Source organism: Pipistrellus kuhlii, unplaced genomic scaffold (assembly GCF_014108245.1).
Source record: "Pipistrellus kuhlii isolate mPipKuh1 unplaced genomic scaffold, mPipKuh1.p scaffold_m20_p_19, whole genome shotgun sequence".
Lineage (NCBI taxonomy): Eukaryota > Metazoa > Chordata > Mammalia > Chiroptera > Vespertilionidae > Pipistrellus > Pipistrellus kuhlii.
In genome coordinates, this window is record NW_023425504.1 from 9,947,946 (window position 1) to 9,967,744 (window position 19,799).

Below are 19,799 nucleotides of genomic sequence, written 5' to 3' on the forward strand. Positions count from 1 at the left end.
TCAGCAACATGCTTTCTCTCCATCTTAGCACTCCTGTACTCTTTCTGGTCAGTGCAGTTTCTAAGAAGGCAGATGAAGTGCATTGTTTAGACAGCATTGAATCTTGTTTACAGCATTTCCACAAGAATAGGGTCTTGTCGACCCCAGTTATCGCTGTATCTTCTCCTTTAAGTACACAGCCTGGCATATAGTAGATGACCAATAACTACTTATTACAAGAATAAATGAAGGATTCTGTTCCATATTTGACTTAGCTATTTTCCTCCAATTTAGAGAGAATATCTATAATGTTATCCTATGCCTGTCCCACCATAGTATTTTGGAAGCAGATAATTTGTTTTCTAGTTTCACAGGTACAGAGATGGAGGAAAATTTTGACCAGAATGAACCATAGCCAGCATCTCACCACACTTATATTATGATTTTTGGGACTTTTGAACTAATGATATTTATTTGAGATTTTTAGATTTAAGAGTTGATGCTGTAATTGGTTGAGACTTCTTAGGGATGTTGGGATAGGGTGAATGTATTTTGCACATGGAGCAGACATGAATTTAGGGAGAAAATGTATATGCAAATATAGAGCGAAAGCAAGAGAGTAGGAGGATTCTTTTCACCATTAAAAATTATAGAAAAAAATTACAAAATATTACACTGGGGTTTTGCCTTTAAAGTATGTATAAAATATTCTGTCTGCCAAAAGTCATCAAGAATGGTCCTCCCTTTACTTTTTAAATTTTATTTTATTTTATTTACTTTTCCAAATTAATTGCAATGTAATTATATATTATTGTGGAAGTTTAAGGTATAAAACATATTAATTTGACACACTTATGTATTATGAAATGAATCCTACCTTAGCATTAGCTGACGCTCCATCATGTCATATAATTATCATTTCTTTCTTGTGATGAGAACATTTAAGATTTACTCTCTTCCTCCACTATCTTGAGAAACATGGTAGGATTGTACCATACTTTTCTGTGATTCCTCATTCCATTCATTCAAAAATCTTCAACTTGATAAGATCTGGTAAATTCATGAACTCTCTTCTTGTTCTGCCTCTTTTCTGACCTTCACTTGGCAGCTATGCCATGGCTCTCATCCAGTGGAATTACTTTTGACATAGACTCCAGTTAATGGCCTACTCCTTCCCATTATGCCTATTCTGTCACTGTAAGATACAGTATTGGGCAGCATTGCAAAACCTACTTTATCTGTCAAAGTCTGAAAAATAGGAACTTTCATTTTCTTGGCAGTTTCCTTTAAATTCAAAGATCAGCTTGTTGAAGCTTGAAGAGCTGAGATGAAATAGTAATTCATGGACCACTTTATTTCTAAATTCCAGTTTCTCTGGGTCCTAAAGTCCTATAGTAACTCATGCTTCAGGTATAGGTAGCTAGACATTGAGAAACATTCTTATTTGAGAGTTATAAGTGTGAATGAAGTAATCAAAATCGTTAGCACACCTACCCTATTTACACAAATTTCTCATGCTTTCCCCCAGGAAATTGTTTCTATGACTAAGGACAGATGGTTCTGTGATCTTATCTACTTTCAGCCTATTTCTTGAACCTACTGTGTGCTACTTCATTTTGTTATTACTATTCCTCTGGCATTGCTAGTCTGGGACTCTCATCCTGTAGCCCAGTGTTTTTCAACCTTTTTTGGGCAAAGGCACACTTGTTTCATGAAAAAAATCACGAGGCACACCACCATTAGAAAATGTTAAAAAATTTAACTCTGTGCCTATATTGACTATATATAAAGTAATTCTCTTGAATAGGAATCAAATAAACACAAAGAAAGTATTTTATAATTACTTTATTATGAAATATTAAGCAAACAAAATAGTGAAAAATTATAAAATTCTTGTCTTGTCTGCACCTATGGCACACCAGGCAACATCTCGCGGCACACTAGTGTGCCGCGGAACAGCGGTTGAAAAACGCTGCTGTAACCAGTCAATCATCAAGTGCCTTCAGGTCATTATTTGTAGCATTCTTTGAAATCCTTTCTATCCCTATGCCATCACCCTAGTCCAGGCCTGCCTTACTTCACCATCAATCCCCTGTTGAACACAGGGATTAGAAAAACCAATGAGATACTCACTGCCCTTGACATATAGAAAACCGCAATCTTTTTTTTTATGTCTTTGTTTTCTTCTAGCACTACAGTTTCCAACATGACTTATATTTTTCTTTGGCAGTAAAAATAGCATTTTATTCCACCCCCTCCTGCCCACCCTCTCCCCAAAACCCCCAGTACACTTCCCCTCTCCTTCCCACAGCAATGTTACAATCAGGAGGGAAAAATGAGTTTCAGGGGGCAGGATTTGGGAGGGTACAGGTGAAAACAGTCAAATCACAATAGTAATTTTTAAAAACAGGTTATCCACTTAGTCATCTTCTTCAGATTCTCGTTTTTGCTTATGACCCTTTTCTTCTTCACCAGACTCTTCTTCATCTTCCTCATCGTCTACTTCCCAGTCATTATAATCTTCTTCATCCACCTCTTCTTTTCCACTCTTCACCTCTTATTCCTCTTCTTCTTCATCCTCTTCATCTTCCGCTATATGAGCATCCTCATTATACTCTTCCTCCTCCTCCTCTTCCTTCTCTTCCTTCACTTCTAGGCCCTCTACATAGCCCTTGGCATGGAATCAGGGGCCTCCTTGTGGTCTTGTCATAGCCATCGAGATATGTAAGTTGTAGGAGGAGCTTGAACACGTTTTCTCAGTAGTGGTTCAGGTTGGTTACTTTACAATTGAAAAGGTCTAAGTTCTTGAGGTTTTCTAATTTTTTTCAGTGGCCCCATTGTGCTGAGGTCTTTAATTTTGTTGCCATTTAAGTTTAATGCTTGAGGTTTGGACACTTTTCTGCCAATACTTCCAGGCCTCCTGAGATTCTGTTATCGCTTAGTTCAAGCATCTTAAGTTTAACTTTGGTAAGTTTTCGACTGAGGTGAGGCCTACTTTGATTGTACTTAAGAACTCCAGTCCTTCTAATTCATCTGTGAGACCTTCTATTTTGCCTTCATAAGACAGACTGTTGTCTAGGACAAGCTCTTTCACATCAGAGGGCATCCTGTTCCGCAGCTCTAAGTGAATCTGTTTGTCCATCTCTAGCTCTAGCTCTCTCTCTCTCTCCAGAGGCTCCCACACTGGCGGAATTCAATCAATAGACCTCGAACCCATGGCCGCGTGTTTTAGGACTTTGAAGGCTCAATCAACTCCGCTCGGTTCTCAAGCCTATATTTTTCTTAAATCGAATCATGTATGTAATTTTGTCTCTGCCACAAAAATACTTGTTGCCTTCCTTTTATAAGCCCCTTACTTTTTTTCCTCCCACCTATGCCATGTAACCTTTTGTGCGGGAGAGGTATTTCTTTCCCCACAAGTCCTCTCTCATTTGTTCTCATTTTTCCACTCTTGTCTTCCACATAATTTGATAATTTCTTTCATAGGTTTATTTATTTTCTCTATTCCCTTAGTTATTCTGTCTTTAATGGAAAGTATAAAAAGACAAATACCATCTGATTTCACTTATATGTGGAATCTAATGAACAAAGTAGAAACAGAAGCCTGGATACATGGAACAGACTGACAGCTGTCAGAGGGGAGGGTTTTGGGATTAGAAGGTGAATGGAGAGAGAGAGAGAGAGAGAGAGAGAGAGAGAGAGAGAGAGAGAGAGAGAGAGAGAGAGAGAGAGAGGATGATGATGATGATGATGATGATGATGATGATAGCAGGAAGGGGGAGGGTAGGTGGAGGTGGGCAATGAGGATGGAAAGAGACTTTGCTTGGGGTGATGGGTGCATGATACAGTGTGCAGACAATGCTTTGTCGAGCTGTACATTTGAAATCTGTATGGTTTTACGAACTAGTCTCACCCCAATAAGTTCAATAAAAAATAACCTGGAGAAAGACAGAGATCAAGACCAAATAGCATTTATTGGGCACTTGCTGGGTGCTGGTACTATACTTGGTATTTCAAAATATCTTATAAAAGAGCACCATTCTTGCTCTGTGCTTCCTTCTGGATTAAAAAAAAATCTATAAATGCTTTTGGCAAATGATGAGGAACAGCAACCCCCCCCCCCCTTTTTTTTTTAAGCAAAAGCACCAGACGTTTGGAAGGGAATATGCAATTTGTGTTGTAATGCAAATTATCTCTTTCTTCCTGAGAACATTGGTTTTTTGCCAGAGTGTTCAATTCAGGCCCACACAAACTGGGTATATTTATAGAGGGCCAAATGAGGAAGAGAACATGATAAACTTTCCTCCCTGGTAAAACAGTCAATGGAAAACAGGTGAATGCCATGTAGCATGAAACCTGGGGAGCCAAATGCCATCTAGTACATGGCAGCTAGACATTTGGTAGGTTAAAGTGCCCCCCTCACCCTCTAGGCAGGTGATTCAAGTCTGGGGACTCAGAAATGTTATTTTAGATTATGGGTGTCGAACTCAATCAGAGTAGGGGCCAAAATCTAAAATCCAGCCTAAATCGCGGGCCGAATGGTTTACTGAACAGTCATAAACTGTCATTGTGATGGAAACGCAGTGGAGTGCAGTGATGACAGCGCGGTGCGGGCCACATTGCAAGGCCTGGCGGGACGGATTTGGCCCGCGGGCCTTGTGTTTGACATATGTGTTCTAGATGGTAACAAGCTCTCAGAGACTTCTTGGGACCCTCTCAGTGTGTGGAATATGGCATACTGGATCCACTAAAACTGCCTCTGAATTCTTAACATTAAGATGTTAAAAAGAATACAATATCTGCATTTAAGTGTTTTAAAGATTATGAGGACCTTTTGCTTACATTACTACATTTATTTTTCATTACTGTCCTGTGACCTAGCTATCATTATTCTACACAAATAAAAAAGAAATATGCAAGTTGAATATACCTCCATGACACTCACCAGCCAATCAGGAGTGAACATGCAAATTAACCCAACAAAGACGGTGGGTTAATTTGCATACACAGGCACAGAGTGGCCAGGTGGGGCGGGACACCTGGTGTGAGAGGGAGGTAGGGAGTGGAATGGAGTGTTGCTCCAGCCAAAGCAGAGAAGACCTAAGACTCCAGCCGGCTGGAAAGAGAATGGAAGGCGGCAGCCAGAGCAAAGGCCTGCGTCCTGGGTGCCAGAGAAAACTGGTGCCAGCAGCCATGGGAAGGAAGGCCTATTGTATGAATCTTTGTGCTACGTGCCTCTAGTATTCTCTATAATAGGTGATAAAACTGACATTCAGATTGTAAGTGACTGAAAGGTTGAACTTACTCTAAATTCTATGACCTTTCTTCTACTCTGTTGAGGGATGAAGAAGCATTAAGACAGTCTAATTATCTAGGAGGTTACTTGAAGTAGCCTGAACTAGCAGCTCTTATGCTAGAAGTTTCTCCTAAGGCAAGACTATGGCAATCCACAAAGTTGTATGACTAAGGATAGTTCAGTGGCATTGTCATAAGAGCAACCCAAATATCTATCAATAGTACATTTATTTGAACTATTCCATTTCCATACAATGAAATAATCTGCAGCCATCAGAAATATTTTTATTGACTATATTCACCTCAAAATATTTTAATGGATGCAGAATATTCCACTCAACATAAATTAAAAATAAAAATAATTTAAAAATATTTTTAAATACTGTTGTACAAGGAAAGATGTCCATGATATAGTGTTAAGTTAAAAAGGAGGTTATGAGACAATATTAAAGTACAATTCAATTTTACAAAAGTTAGCACATGTATATACATATGTATGGGGAGAAAGTCTGTAAAAATATGTATTAAGACATGAGCAATATATTATAACTTTCATTTCCTTTTTTTAAGTCTCTGTACTCTGCCCAAATACTTTTTTAAATTAAGTTTTACATCAGAAAAACAATAAACAAAACAGCAAACATTTTGAGATAGGTAAGAGCAGATTGAAGCCACTCTGGACCAAGTCAAAGCTCTCACACTTCTTCAGATCCTCCCCCATCTGAGCTGTCTCCTTCTCTATTGGCTATCTCAGAAGTAACCTAGACCCTGAGAGGAGGCAGAAAGAGTATCATCATGCCTGATAACCTCCTGACCCAGTATTTCAGCCTGATATCCCAGCAATTATTACCTTAATTCTGAAGGCAACACCAAAGATCTTTAGAGATGTTCTCAGAGGCAGCCTCGTGACCCACATTACCCAGGACTCTTGCTGACAGGCACAGTAAGAAAAGTTTACACAGTGAGAGATGGCCCCCAACTTTCTGAGTTTCCCAGAATAATTCAACATTAATCCATCATTCACAAATGACCCAACATTTTGAAATATATTGCTATTTTCCGCCTGCCCTACACCTTGGGGAAATGAATTACTTAAGCTTAATATTTGATATTTGAAGTAGAACCTCTCTTCATCTAACCTAAAATCATCTCTTTCAAGTTTAAGGGCCTACCCCCTAATTTTAGTGTTATAGGACCTAAGTTTGTGGTTACCATACCCATCACAATTGCGTGCACTTCTCTGATTTTCCCTATATGCCTTCATTGTTTCAAATTCAAGAGGCCAGTGATTTTAATCTGTCATCATATGGTTTTGCCTTGTTCTCCTCCATTTATTATTTTATTTGTCCTTCTATGGACATTTTCCTGTTCCATTTTGTCTTCTTTACTATATCATCAGCAGAATACAATCCCACTAACACATACAGTAGCTCTAAAATTGGTACTACTGCAGGTTAAAAATAATTTCTTAGTGGGTTGCTAGCGCCAAACATTCAGAAGTTCAGCTTTTAATGGAAGACGAGTAGTAATTAAAGAGCTGTGAATGCGGGTTTGTTTTGCCTTAAGAAAAGTATGTGTATGTGGTCTCCACTTTATATTGTCTGCTACATCAGGATCCAACTAACCTTCAAAGTAAGTTTGATTTTGAGGGAAAAGAACTCTCAAATCAATTAAATAAAGGCTAATTCTAGCATTCAGGCTCTATGAAACAAGACAGCCCTGATCTCTCAAAGGCCACAGATAAAGCCATCTGACAGTTTTGCAATATCAGAAACTTGCAGTCATTCCTTTACACACATGTAAAACCTTCAGCCTTTCTTGATAAAATATTCTTTTTTTTTCTTCTTCAAAAAAATGCTTTGAAGTTTGAAAATCAAAGCAGAACAGCTGTTTCTCAGAACAGAAAGGACTTTCCCTAAACTGCTAGAAAGCTAATAAGGATTTCAAAGGGCAATGATAACTTACTCTAATGACCAAAGTACAGGGAGCACCAGGGGTGGGACAAACTGTTTACTGCAACTAACACATTAACTAGGGAGCTTGCAGCCTTCCTCTGTATTCTCCCCTCTTTTCCTTTCTCTTTGTGTCTGTTTTTCTCCTTCCTTCATTCACCATCCCCTGGCCACTTTCTTACCTTACATTTTTATTTTTTAAATTTCATTTTCTCAATCTTTCTCTTCCCTCCTCCCTCACATCTTTTTTCTTAACCGCCTCATTCCCTAAACTTCCTATAGCAGAGACCTGGAGTATCTTAACTGTTTATTATATAGATTGAATGTAGTTTCCCTTTCCCTAATCTGATTTTTTTAAGGAGACGAGGTGAATATTTTATATTTCTTCTACAAAAAAACAAACTAAAACGAAACTAAAACAAGTGGTTTCTGACTTGTGTGTGGCCCCAGTTGATTTTTTCCCCCTCTGTGTGTCAGTGGCCATTGATAGAAAAAGGGTGCCCCCTCTTGCATGAGGGGTCTTACCAATCTAATTGTTTTTCAGAAAAGGAGATGAAAAACAGTATGGACAAGTAGTTACTGTGGGTGGGGGAAGGAATTTGACTGGCGTCAGTTTTCTTTGGAAACAGATAGGGAAGCACCAAAGATCGCAATAGTTTTACTTGTGAAAAAACAGAGGTTAGAAATAAGTTGCTGGAAAGTTCAGCTGAGAACGGGAACATCTGGGGCTTATTCATCGGTTTTCAGAAGTTTTTGAAGCTTTTTTATTAGCTGGTTGACCTCAGATTGAGGAGGAGATTTTTCAACTGTTAAACAGGTTTTTTTTTTCCCCTTTGCATTCCTGAAGTCATATTGTGTTCAGCTTGTTAATATCTGCACAGGGGGCCTTGGGCAGAGTTGACCAGAGTTGGCAGACTTTCGGAACAAACACATAGCTGGTATTTCCCTTTCTTGTTGAAGACTTGCATGTGCCCCTTTCATCCGTATATACAGCAGATTCCTCCACAAATAATTGCATTTGGCATCACAGTTGTTAGAGAAAATTAAGAGGAGGGGGTAAATCCCCATCTACTCCCTCCTACCACTGAGACAGCTGAAGGAAGGAGACAGGTCAGACAGGGTAATACATAAACATACCTGGAATGTAGCAGCAGGTAATTCTGTCTGTGTTAGTCACAATATTAACTTTCATGTTGTAATATCAATGGCATAGATCTCAAGATGTCTAGAATTGAAAAAGGAAAAAGAAAAAAAAAACCACACAAATCGACAACTAGCATCCCATTGCATCCCATTGACTTATTGGGTCTGACACTGGAAACATTGGCTAAAACGTTTAGTTAGTATAAATGGAGCATGTTCCAAGCCACTTCCCCCCACTATTTTCTAAAGAGGATTTTAGGTTATTTATTTGGAATTTCTGGCAGCCAAGGCAAGAAAATCCTGCATGGAGATTCCAACACAGCTTCTGATGGGATGGGGGGAGGGGACATCATCAGATAGCACTACAGTCGAAGTTCTTAGTACTGGGCCCCTCAGTACGGCACTCTCTGAAAAGGAATGTTTGTTCAAGGCATGGCAGTGTTGAGAAAAGCAAAATATAATCTGTGCACTAACACTATAACCAGAAATAACTTTTATGTCAGAAATTAACTAGTACTGCCTAAATAGAAGCTCTCATTCTTAATGGTCTGAAAAATGTTCTGTGGCTAAAACTCTTGGAGGTAAATCAGTGATTTTGGTGTGTGTGTTTTTTCTATTAACTGTTAGGTCTACAAAGGTTGTGTGCAAGCAAAAGAATTTAAACAAATTTCCAAAAAATTTGACATTTAAAATTGTTTGGTGTTATTCCAACACAGATGTTCTTTGTTCTGTATTGAGTTTATGGTCTATGCCAGGCTTTGATTAACAGCTAAAAGACCTACAGACAATTCAATAAATCAACACATAGTATTTGAGTTCCTATTCTAAATGTTTATTGTTTATTGAGCCACTGAGTGCCAGACACTCTGGTAGGGCCTGGGAATCTGGAGAGGCACAAAGATGAATCAGACACAGTTCCACCCTCAGAAAGCCTTTGGACTCATAGAGAAGACATAGACAAAAATAATTCCAATTCAAGGCAGAATGTGATTGAGGTTTTAAGACAGGTCCAAATAAAATGTTGTGGAGCACTGATGAAACAATTAGATTCAGCTGCAGTAACTGGGGAAAAATTAATGTAGAGGAGATGACATATGAGATGCTTCCTGGAGGATAAATTGAATTTCAACAAAGGAGATCATGCAAGGCAAAGAAAACAACATGCGCAAAGCATGAAGGTGTGAAACCATATGGTATATTTAGAGAATGGTGATTAGTGAAGGTATATGGAGTGAACTGTGAGAGTTAGGGTAGTCAAGTGGAAGTATACCTTGGGCAGTTATAAATTTGAGTTTGAATCCTGAGGGAAAAATCTAGACAACAGAATATATATATTAATATATTAATTAATATATATGAACAGTATTATTCCCTTGGAGCCAGGTCCCTTATGACAACATTAGAACCCAGCCTTTTCTCTTTGGGGGGTGGGGCTTACAATTAAATCAAGAGTCAAAACAGAATGACCTACATATTATATGATACAATGTGCAACAGCTCAGGAATGTATTGGGAAAGCACAAGATACATTATTAGTGATTTAACATTGTTTGAAGCTAACTTGCTTGGAGCCTTCATCTGCGCCCCCCCCCCCCCCACATTCATATGTCAGACCCTTCCTAGACAAATACTGCCACAGACATGAGCAGACTTTATGCACAGCACTAGTGGTTGGGAACAAAGGGGAAAGAGGAGGAAAGGTTGGCAGGAGAAGGAACAAGCAATTCATTTTTAGGTTGGAGAATGAGAAAATTAACTGTTCATAAATTCCAGGAGATTGGTTTTTCTTCTGTTTTATCATGAATAAAGGACCTGTTCACATTTTGAAAGTAACACCTCATAGGACAGAATGGAATAAGCAGGCAGGCCAAAATCCTTTGTTTTTATTAGGAGTGTAAGAATAGGAAGTTTGTCTGAAGTTTGTTTTTATTAGGAGTGTAAGAATAGGAAGTTTATAGACTCCCTAGGAGACAAAACCCCTTCTGATCATGTATGAACACATAGCTATTTGACACTTCCTGCTTCATTGAAAATAGATTTAATTAAAATATCTAGTAATGACTCATTTTGAGTGCCAGGTGCTTACATATCCTTATTATTATGCCTCTAAAAATTTAGATTTGAAATATAATATTTAGGTAAATTAATGTTGCTCCCAATAGAGTTTCTTTATGGACACCACCAAGTAAGTCCCCATGAATTACCTTAGGGAGGAAGTCCTGGGAAAAGTATAGTTTACTAAGAGTGAACTTCCTTGCTGTCCCTCTACATCTGGTTGGGTAAGGTAATTGCTGACTGTTAAAGGGTCATTCTTCCCAGTCCATTTCCATTGCCCAATACTATAACAGTGCACCTGTCTTGTATTGGAAAGGAAGTAAGTGTCAAAGTGGGAACAAAATAAGGACAGTTGTCTCATTCCAAGTTTGTGTGGGACTGGAGTAGAGTTTCTGTTCCCACTGTGTTAAGGGAGGAAAAAAGACAGCCATATGGGGAAGGAGTGTTAAATTGTGGCTTGTGTCCAGATCAACTGCAGCTATCATGCCTTTAAATCACCCCAAATAACGCCATGCTCTATTTAAAAGTGATTTTTCCAGAGAGCATACCTTCTGCATAGGGAAGGGAGATCTGCTAGTGAGACTATGTAAGTTACTCACCACTCAAAAACTGAATCGATACAATATCAATGGGTCAGAGCTCCAGTAGAGTTCTTTTTCAATGAGATGTGATGTCAATGTTGCACTGACTTTTGCACATTAAAGATCCAAGGACATTTTTTTGAAGGAGTGCTTGCCTTGACCTCCTTGGCCAAAGTTCACATCTGGTAATTGCATTTGTTGACACTGGCTTCCCTTGTCCTTCCAGCTGAATATAATATTGCTTCCCTCGCATCCTGTCTTAAACTGTTGTATAGTGTTGCTATGTGCTACTAAACAGCAATTGCATTTCACCCGGTGGGGAATGCAAGCAGAAACCCTTTGGAAGAAGTGGTGCTATAGAAATGTTGGATAGACAGCATTTTTGTGTGTGCGAGGCAGAAAGTGTAAGAAACAGATCCAAGCACTCTTCAGAATAACTGTTAACATGTATGTATGCAGAGTAAGCAATGACCATATGGAAGGCCAAAAATGCCAAAGGTCAGAAAGAATCCTTAGAGAAAGGGAAATGAAAACAGATTTTTTAAAAAGTGATTTGGGAAGATACCCTATATGTTCAGAATAACATATAAGGAATTTTAGAGTGCTTGGAATTTAGGTTTTGAAAGCACACAGTTTCTATTTGTATGGGTCTTGACAGTTTACAAAGTGCTTTTTATATATGAAAATACATTTAATTCCCATAAACCTGTGAGTTAGGTATGATACTTATTTTAATTTTATAGCATATGAAACTAGGAATTAGTGAGGTTCACGAAATATCTAGCAAATGGAGGAATCAAAGGAGCTAGGAATACAGGTTTTATGACTCCAAATTCTTTACTCTGTAGCACACCTAGCCTGAAGAGTGTGTTGGTTACGGTTTGATGAATGAAGCATATGTCAGGCATAGGTACATTTTAGACATTGAGTTACTATCATTCTTGGGGATTCTGGAAAGCCCATGTGTTTTTGACAACTGAAGGTTAGGATCCAAATATTAAAATGTTAACTGTTTTACCAAAATAGAAACTTTTCTAAAATAGATTTTCTTACCTTATTATATGATTGCATTGTACAGCAGATGGAGATGCTTTAATTGTCACTTCAGTATCAAAGACTTTTTTGCTACTTCTACCTTTGGCTCTGTCCTAGAGGCCTCCAGGCCTCACAGAATAACTCAGATAAGTACTGTCTAGCTGTGGAGGCCTCACAGAATAACTCAGATAAGTACTGTCTAGCTGTGGAGGCCTCACAGAATAACTCAGATAAGTACTGTCTAGCTGATCTATTTTTCACTTCTGTCACTCCTGTGTTATTGAATAAATAATGGTATTTTTGCATCCAAAAAAGTGATTATACATCGGAAATTATTAGACTAGATCTACAAAGTAAGTAGTCCACTCGCCTGATATGATCTGTCTATCCTAATATAAATTCATTGCCATTAAATATGGAATGTAGGAACCATTAGTATGGAATTAGATGAGAGACAGACAACAGAGCTCATGCATACTGTGTAAGAAAGAAGTAAAAACTGAGCAAAGAAACACATTTCCTGGGTGACAAGGCAAAATAAACAAATATTGAGGAAAGTGAGAGACTTGGGGATGGAAAAGAGAAATTTCAGAAGAATAGTAATTGAGTCAACTTAAACTTCATGTAGTCAACGCATCTCCTGGATGATGGCATGATTATGGTACCCAAAAGCTATGATAAAGGAGTCAGCTAAAATATTGCAGGCTTAAAGGTAGTTAGGTTTCTATTGGGTTTGACCCCAAGGCAGGCATTTTTATCCAAACTTGAGTTCCCCCCTTGTCACATTGGCTAGCATAATTCTCCCATTTTGCAAATATATTTAACCACTTTATTGAGATATAATTTACATTTAATAAAATTCACCCATTATAAATATACATACAGCCTAAAGAGTTTTAGTAAATGTACACAGTTGTGCAACTATTGCCCCAATCCAATTTGGAATATTTTCATGACTCCAACAAGTTCCCACATGCCTGTTCCCATTTTCATCCCCAGGTCCAGGCAACCACTAAACTACTTTCTGTCCCTAGAGATATTCCTTCTATAAATATTTCAAATAAATGGAATTAGATAAGAAATTGTCTTTTGTGTCTGCCTTTCTTCACTTAGCATAATGTTATTTAGGTTCATATATGCTAATCATCAATACTTTGTTCCTTTTTATTGCCAGATAATATTTTATTGTCTGGGCATACCACATTTTGTTTATCTATTCACCAGTTTATGGACATTTGGATTGTTTCCATATTTGGACTACTATGAATAATACCACTATGAACATTCACATACAAGTCTTTATATGGACACATGCTTTACTATATTTGGTAGATATATAGGAGCATTATGGCTGGGTCATATGCTAAATATACATTTAATGTTTTGAGACACTGCTAAACTGTGTGCCAAAGTGATTATACCCTTTTACATTCCCACCAGCAATGTATGCAGGTTCTAATTTATCTACATCCCATTCAACACTTGGTATTTTTATTCCTTGAGTATAGATTTTCTAGTGGATGTGTAATGGTATCTCATTGTGGTTTTAATTTGCATTTAATTAGTGAGTCATGAGGTTAAGCATCTTTGCATATGTTTATTGCCCACTTGTATTTTTTTTTAATGAAGTGTCTACTTATATCTTTTTGCCTAGATATTTTATAGTTTAAATAAGGGCAGATAAGTGGAAAGAAAGTGACTATGCTATGAGATTTTTGTACTCCCCCCTTCTACATATTAACTAGCCTTTGTTTCTTTTTGTAGTTATAGGGTGGTATTTATTTGGGTCTTTTTTTGAACAAGTAAGGATTGAAATGGCCCATAGTAACTCATTGGGCTAAAAGAAAATTTCTCAGGACACTGATAATCTTCTAAGTGTAGTAGACTAGTTTCTCTGCTCCAGAGCAGAGTTAGTTACCTTAAACAGCTTTGGGTGAGATGTTACAAAGTGCTTTTACATTATCATTTCATTGACAGTTGTTTTATGAGATACTGTACTACTTTTTTTTTTTATGTGCGAAACTCTGATTAGGAAAGTGACTTTTGCAAGTGTAATAAGTTGGTAAGTTGTTAGAACTGAGCTTTGACACCAGGTCTGGTTCCCTATCCTCTTTGCATTTCAGGCATGCAGTCACACTTTAAGGTCCACTTTGGTTGCATGTATCAGAACTCCAGCAAAGCCCAGACCAGCACATTCAGGATATCACATGTGGGAATAGCTGCAGGACAAACCTTCAGGAAGTGTTTCCTCCATTACCTGAATAGCTTTGCCTATTTTCCCTTGGACCAGATGTCTGGGTCTCTGTATTATGGACAAAATGATTGTAATCTGGAAACAATGAGAACTCAGAACACCTGTTAAGAGAAGGAAATATAATAGATGAGATGGTATATTCTGATTAGAGTTTATTTTAGAAAGAAACCAGTTTACATGAAACCAGACAATGTTTAATGAGCAAAATGCTAAGTTGCAGGGTCAAAATATTGTTAAAAATAGAGAAATGAGAATACCAACATATTTATGACTAGAGAAATTATTTTTAAATTTACTATATTCAAAACTAACAGACTCATAGATACAGAGTACAGACTGATGGTTGCCAGAGTGAAGGGGGTTGGGGACTGGGTGGAAAAGGTGAAGGGATTGAGAAGTACAGATTGGTAGTTACAAAGTAATCATGGTGATGGAAAGTAAAGTGTAGGAAATAAAGTCAATAATACTGTAATAAATTTGTCATATTCAGTGGCCCCTAAAGCTTTAAGAAAGTTTTATTTTTAGGAGTGGTAAGTAGCAGTTTTGTGTCATTCAAGAGCATGTTGTTAAACATTTTGTCCATTTAGACTCATAAATCACTGAAAATGCACCATAATTTCAGTATTTTAATATCCATATGAATACTCCCAAACAGCCTCAAATGCTCAGATACAGCACGTGCACACACAAACACATACTTTGTTAGATGCTGTCTCTTTGTTGGGGTTGGAAAATATGATAATTATTACTGAAGCACAAACAGAAATATAAAACACAGTGCCTTCTCCAAAAGAGTTTACACTTATGAAACATTTAACATTAAAACAGAGAATAATTGGAAAATAATATAAGGCAGAATGTAAGAAACTGTTAAATAAAATACAAGAATAATAAAAGTTGTGCAAAGCAAGAGATCACTGGTAGCTGAGTAATGTGGCCAAATCAACTAGCATAGAACTGGACATGCTATCTATATATCTGTATACCTATCATCGTTATTTATATTAAACTTTTAAAATTGCATAATGCAGGCTTATTGTAGAAATTTAGCAAGTACAGATAGGCAGAAATAAATTAATCCACTCCTAATCCTACTACCCAGAGATTGCCGGTTTGTGTACATACTTCCTGTATATTGTGTTGCTCTTAGAATAGTAAATGTTAATTGTTCTTAAAATAAACCAACAAAAACTCCTCGATCTAAAAAAAAAAAAAAAAAAAAAGGCAGTCATTATTACTCATTCTCCCTGGCAGTATATCCCAAAGTATGTTCCACAAAACTTTCATTGGTGCGATTTTTTAAAAGTTTTTCCAACAAGTATATGAAAAGATGCTCACCAATGCTAATCATTAGGAAAATGCAAATCAAGACCACAATGTGATACCATCTCACACCTATTTGCATGACCACTATAAAGAAAACAAAACAAAAAATAGAAAACAAAACTGGGGGGGGGGGGAGAAACTGTTCTGGCTGGTAAGATAAAAACTATGATCAACAAATACGTAGCTATCAACAAGTGAATCTAAAAACCAAGGGAATTTAAAAATCCGATGAACAATATTAACTGGTGAATATAATAGAATCAGAGGTATGGAAGGGGAGTGGACTGACAATTCTCAGGGAAAAGGGGAGTGGGGGTGCGGGAAGAGACTGAACAAAAACTGTGCACCTATGGATGAGTACAATGGGGGATGGGAAAAGGACAGAGGGTGGGGTGGGAACCTGGTGAAGGGGAGCAATTGAGGGGGGGAAGAGGATCACATTTGTAATAATCTGAACAATAAAGATTTATTTTAAAAAAAAAAGCTCTACTAACTATTGTCTGTGTGGACTTGCTGTGCTAATCTGTAAGAATAAATGGATTGGATCATATGATCTCTCAGGTTCTTTCTAACGCATCATTCCAAATCTACAATCTAATTCCTCTATTAATAGGTTGAATATGATGTTAAGCACTTTTGAGTGCTCAATATATTTAATATCTCCATTTCTCATATTGGACACTTTCTAGAAATTAAGATCTCTGCTTCCCAATCATTTCCTTCCCTGATGCATCTAGTTAGGACATGCGTGTTGAGTTATTTAAAGATGAAAATTACCATTAAGCTATATCCAGAAATACAATATGAACAAGCAGAATGTTAAGAATGTGTGTATATTACCTGATATATAAAAAGGGGTTAAACATTGTGGGGGAGGGAAACATTAACAAAAATGTTAATTGAATATCTGTCTAAACAAAATCCCAGAGGATGGTGGAGAGACCCATGTTAGAACTGGTGAAGACATTCTTATCTAGTGAGCTCAGTGAAGGGAAACAAAGAAAGATAGAGCTATAAATATGTGTTGGCTGCAGCCTGTTAATGAGCTGTCCTTTTTCTCCTCCCACACTTATATTCTCTTATTCCTGCCACTTTATCATCACCAAATAGTTTTGTGAGATAGGGAAGGAGTTCAAGTAAGACAGACAGCCAAGCACTTCAGTCCCAGGAGCAAACAAAATAGGCACACCCAATACCAATGAAAGCCAACAAAGGAAATAATTCACCTTAATCTCTACCAACATATACCTCGCCAACAGAGCACGGGATCAAGCTCTGCCAAATACTGAGTACAAATTAGCTGGACTTGGTTACATGGTGCTCTTCCCAGACCTTGTGGTTAAATTCTAATAAGCTTCTCAGCAAAAATGAGAGGCTGGTCTGAAGAATGCATTCATAGGCAGTGCCAATAGGAGAAATGCTTGATGAAGCTTGGAATTTAAGAGTAAGAAGCAATGATGATAGAGACCCACATGGGAATGGAAATGATTATATCTGTATGCTTATTTCAGAGAAGTAAAATTGTTATGTTATGCTTATTTCAGAGAAGTAAAATTAAGCTAAGATATGCTACCAAATGGCAAGAATATGGATATACTAGATTAGTGAGTATTTTAATTAAGGGATGAAAGGTGAATGTGAAGGATAGTTTAGCCAAATGCTAAGTAGAAATTATTTTGTAAATATATATAATCAACTTAGCAGAATTGACTAAGCTAAAATTGGGGAAATGATCACCAATAGTAATAACTTGATGTAAAATGACTGTGAATTTTGTTAAAAGACCATTTAATCAAATATGAAATTCCAACAAGGTAGTGAATATATGCAAAGTGTTGATGGCCTGCTTGAGTTGAACTAGAGTATTACAGTGATTTTTCTTCAGTGTCCTCAATGGTTACCAAAAGGCAGTCTTTGGATTTCTTTGTTATTGCAGAATACCAGGAGTTCAATTTCACATTCCTCAATCCACTGTTTGACCACTCCATTCAAATCACTAGAGGTACAGAAAGGAAAACTATACTACAGTAAGGAAGTACTTAAACATTTGGTAGCTATAACATGTAATTAGGGTGGTCAGTTCTCATAAAATTCTGGTGCTCTAGTTGTCTTCTGTGACCAAAGTGCTAACAAAACCTATAAATGGCGGATTCGGAAAGAACTAATTGTTCTAGCATCTTTAATGCTGTATTTATCAAACAAAGCACTGTTTTAGGACACATCACAATTTTTCATATTTAAAAGAGTTGCCAGGGCATTTCTTAAATTAGTCTTTACTCATGGAGTGAGTTTAAAAATTATATAAGAGCACCATTCTTTTGCTTCTTCTACTTCAACCTTTTAAAGTATGTGACTAGATATGAATATTATAATAACTTTAGTCATGTTTCCTGTGGGAGCCAGTTTCCCCTTTAGGATTCCATAGCCTAAATCTTTGGAAAGATTTTAAGTTCTTTTATCTTCAATGAAATAACAGCTAGAAACTCAGAATCTAGTTTTTCATCAAGCCCCAGCTATTTTATTTGTGCCAGATGCATTGGGTCATTTATTTTACTTTAAAATAATACAATGTAGCCTTAATTATCCAAAACATGTTTAAAATTCATGTTTTTCAGATAGTATACTAGAGAAGGTAAACTGTTTTCACTGAAAACCTATTTATAAATCCTGATCTAGACCTGGTCTTCAAAGAAAGGAAGTTTTAATGAGGAAACTAGAGGCATTTCATTAATCCTTGGCAGGCTAGAAGACTTATGAAAGAATAGTACAGCATTGTCCTCCAGTCACTGAGGTTGTCTCTTCAAGCCCTATGCTTTATGACATGGCTTCTGTGGTTCACACACAGAGGTTATTTTTAGAGGCAAGCACTCTCATTTCCCAAAAGTATAACCACAAGATGTCTATTTGGAATGAATCAGATTTATACACTAGAACAATAGTAAATGCTCAGATCATGTCTGTGTACCCTCAATTCCATGAGGAAATATGTAATATCTAGGTATACTTTTACCCTGACACCATTGCCCTTTGTCAGTGACCCTCATCAGAATGAGGTGATTCCTTTGGAAACTGAGCAGTGCTGTGGGGTTTCACAGATGTCTTCAAAGTAAGTTTTTCTTCCAGAAAAAAATATATTTTGTCCTTGTGGTTTTTCACAATAATTAAAACTTTCACAAGGATAAAAAGTCACTAATCTTCAACCATGGTGATAGCCATGGTCAGATGCCTTCAGAGGGAAATTGGACTTGGTGTCCTGCAAGGTATCTTGCTGTGTTTGCATTTTGCTGCTCCACCTGACAAGGTAGAAGGACTTGGCCAGTTTCTTGAGGCTAGGCCAGCCTTGACTCCAGCCTTATAATTGAAACTGTACTTTGTGGGAGTTATGACCCCTTAAATTTAAATTTAGTCTAGTAAGGCTGGAGATCCTAAATAAGGGCATTACAGAACCTACAATTAACACACTCAGGCCAACTTATCTATTATTGTCATTGGAAAAAAACTCATTAGGGGGCCTCAGGAACCTCATTCAGCCACTCAATGAGTGAGTTGGCCCCCTCACTTTGGGTTAGTAGGTTCATTTGCTTTAAAAAAACAATTTTCTGCCTTCTTCTTTGACTTGACCCCACTTTATCAGGGTAGGAGGCTCTCTCAAATGGAAGGGATTATGAAACACTCTTCTCAGGGTTGCTTTAATAAAGTGAATGCTGGAAATCTATCTGAACATCTGCCTAGCTATACAGCCTCAGTGTATCCAGGGCTCCTAGAATCAGTTATAACCATACCAGAACAGCAATGGCATATCAGACCAGGGTTGAAGAGATAGAGATTGGGAAAAATCCAAAGTCAGTGAATAAAATGCTTATTATTTTGTTAAACCATTGCTTCCCTCATTCTTTCAGTTACCAAGCATTTCCTGCCACCTATTATGTGTCAGACCATGCCCTCCTTGCCATGTTAATGCTTGAGTATATAAGCCCTCCTCCCCAGTCCCATTCCAAATCCTAACAATTTCACAGTAGTTACCATTATACAGTTTTCAGGCTAAAAATGAGCATGTTGCCTCACTTCTCACTCAGCTCCAATTTTCTTGATTATAAAATGATGTTAATAATACTTTCCCCACTGCCTCACAGGTGTCCAAGTCCAAGGTACATCAATGAGAGAAGTTATGTGGAAGGG

The 19,799-nt window shown here is 37.4% G+C and overlaps 1 protein-coding gene and 1 pseudogene across 1 annotated transcript in view; one reads left to right on the forward strand and one right to left on the reverse strand.

Annotated features, from left to right (window-relative positions):
* GPC3 (glypican 3) overlaps positions 1 to 19,799 on the forward strand; it is a 338,830-nt gene that overhangs the window by 266,064 nt on the left and 52,967 nt on the right. The gene's annotated exons all lie outside the window — the stretch shown is intronic.
* LOC118722131 lies at positions 2,383 to 3,172 on the reverse strand (annotated as a pseudogene).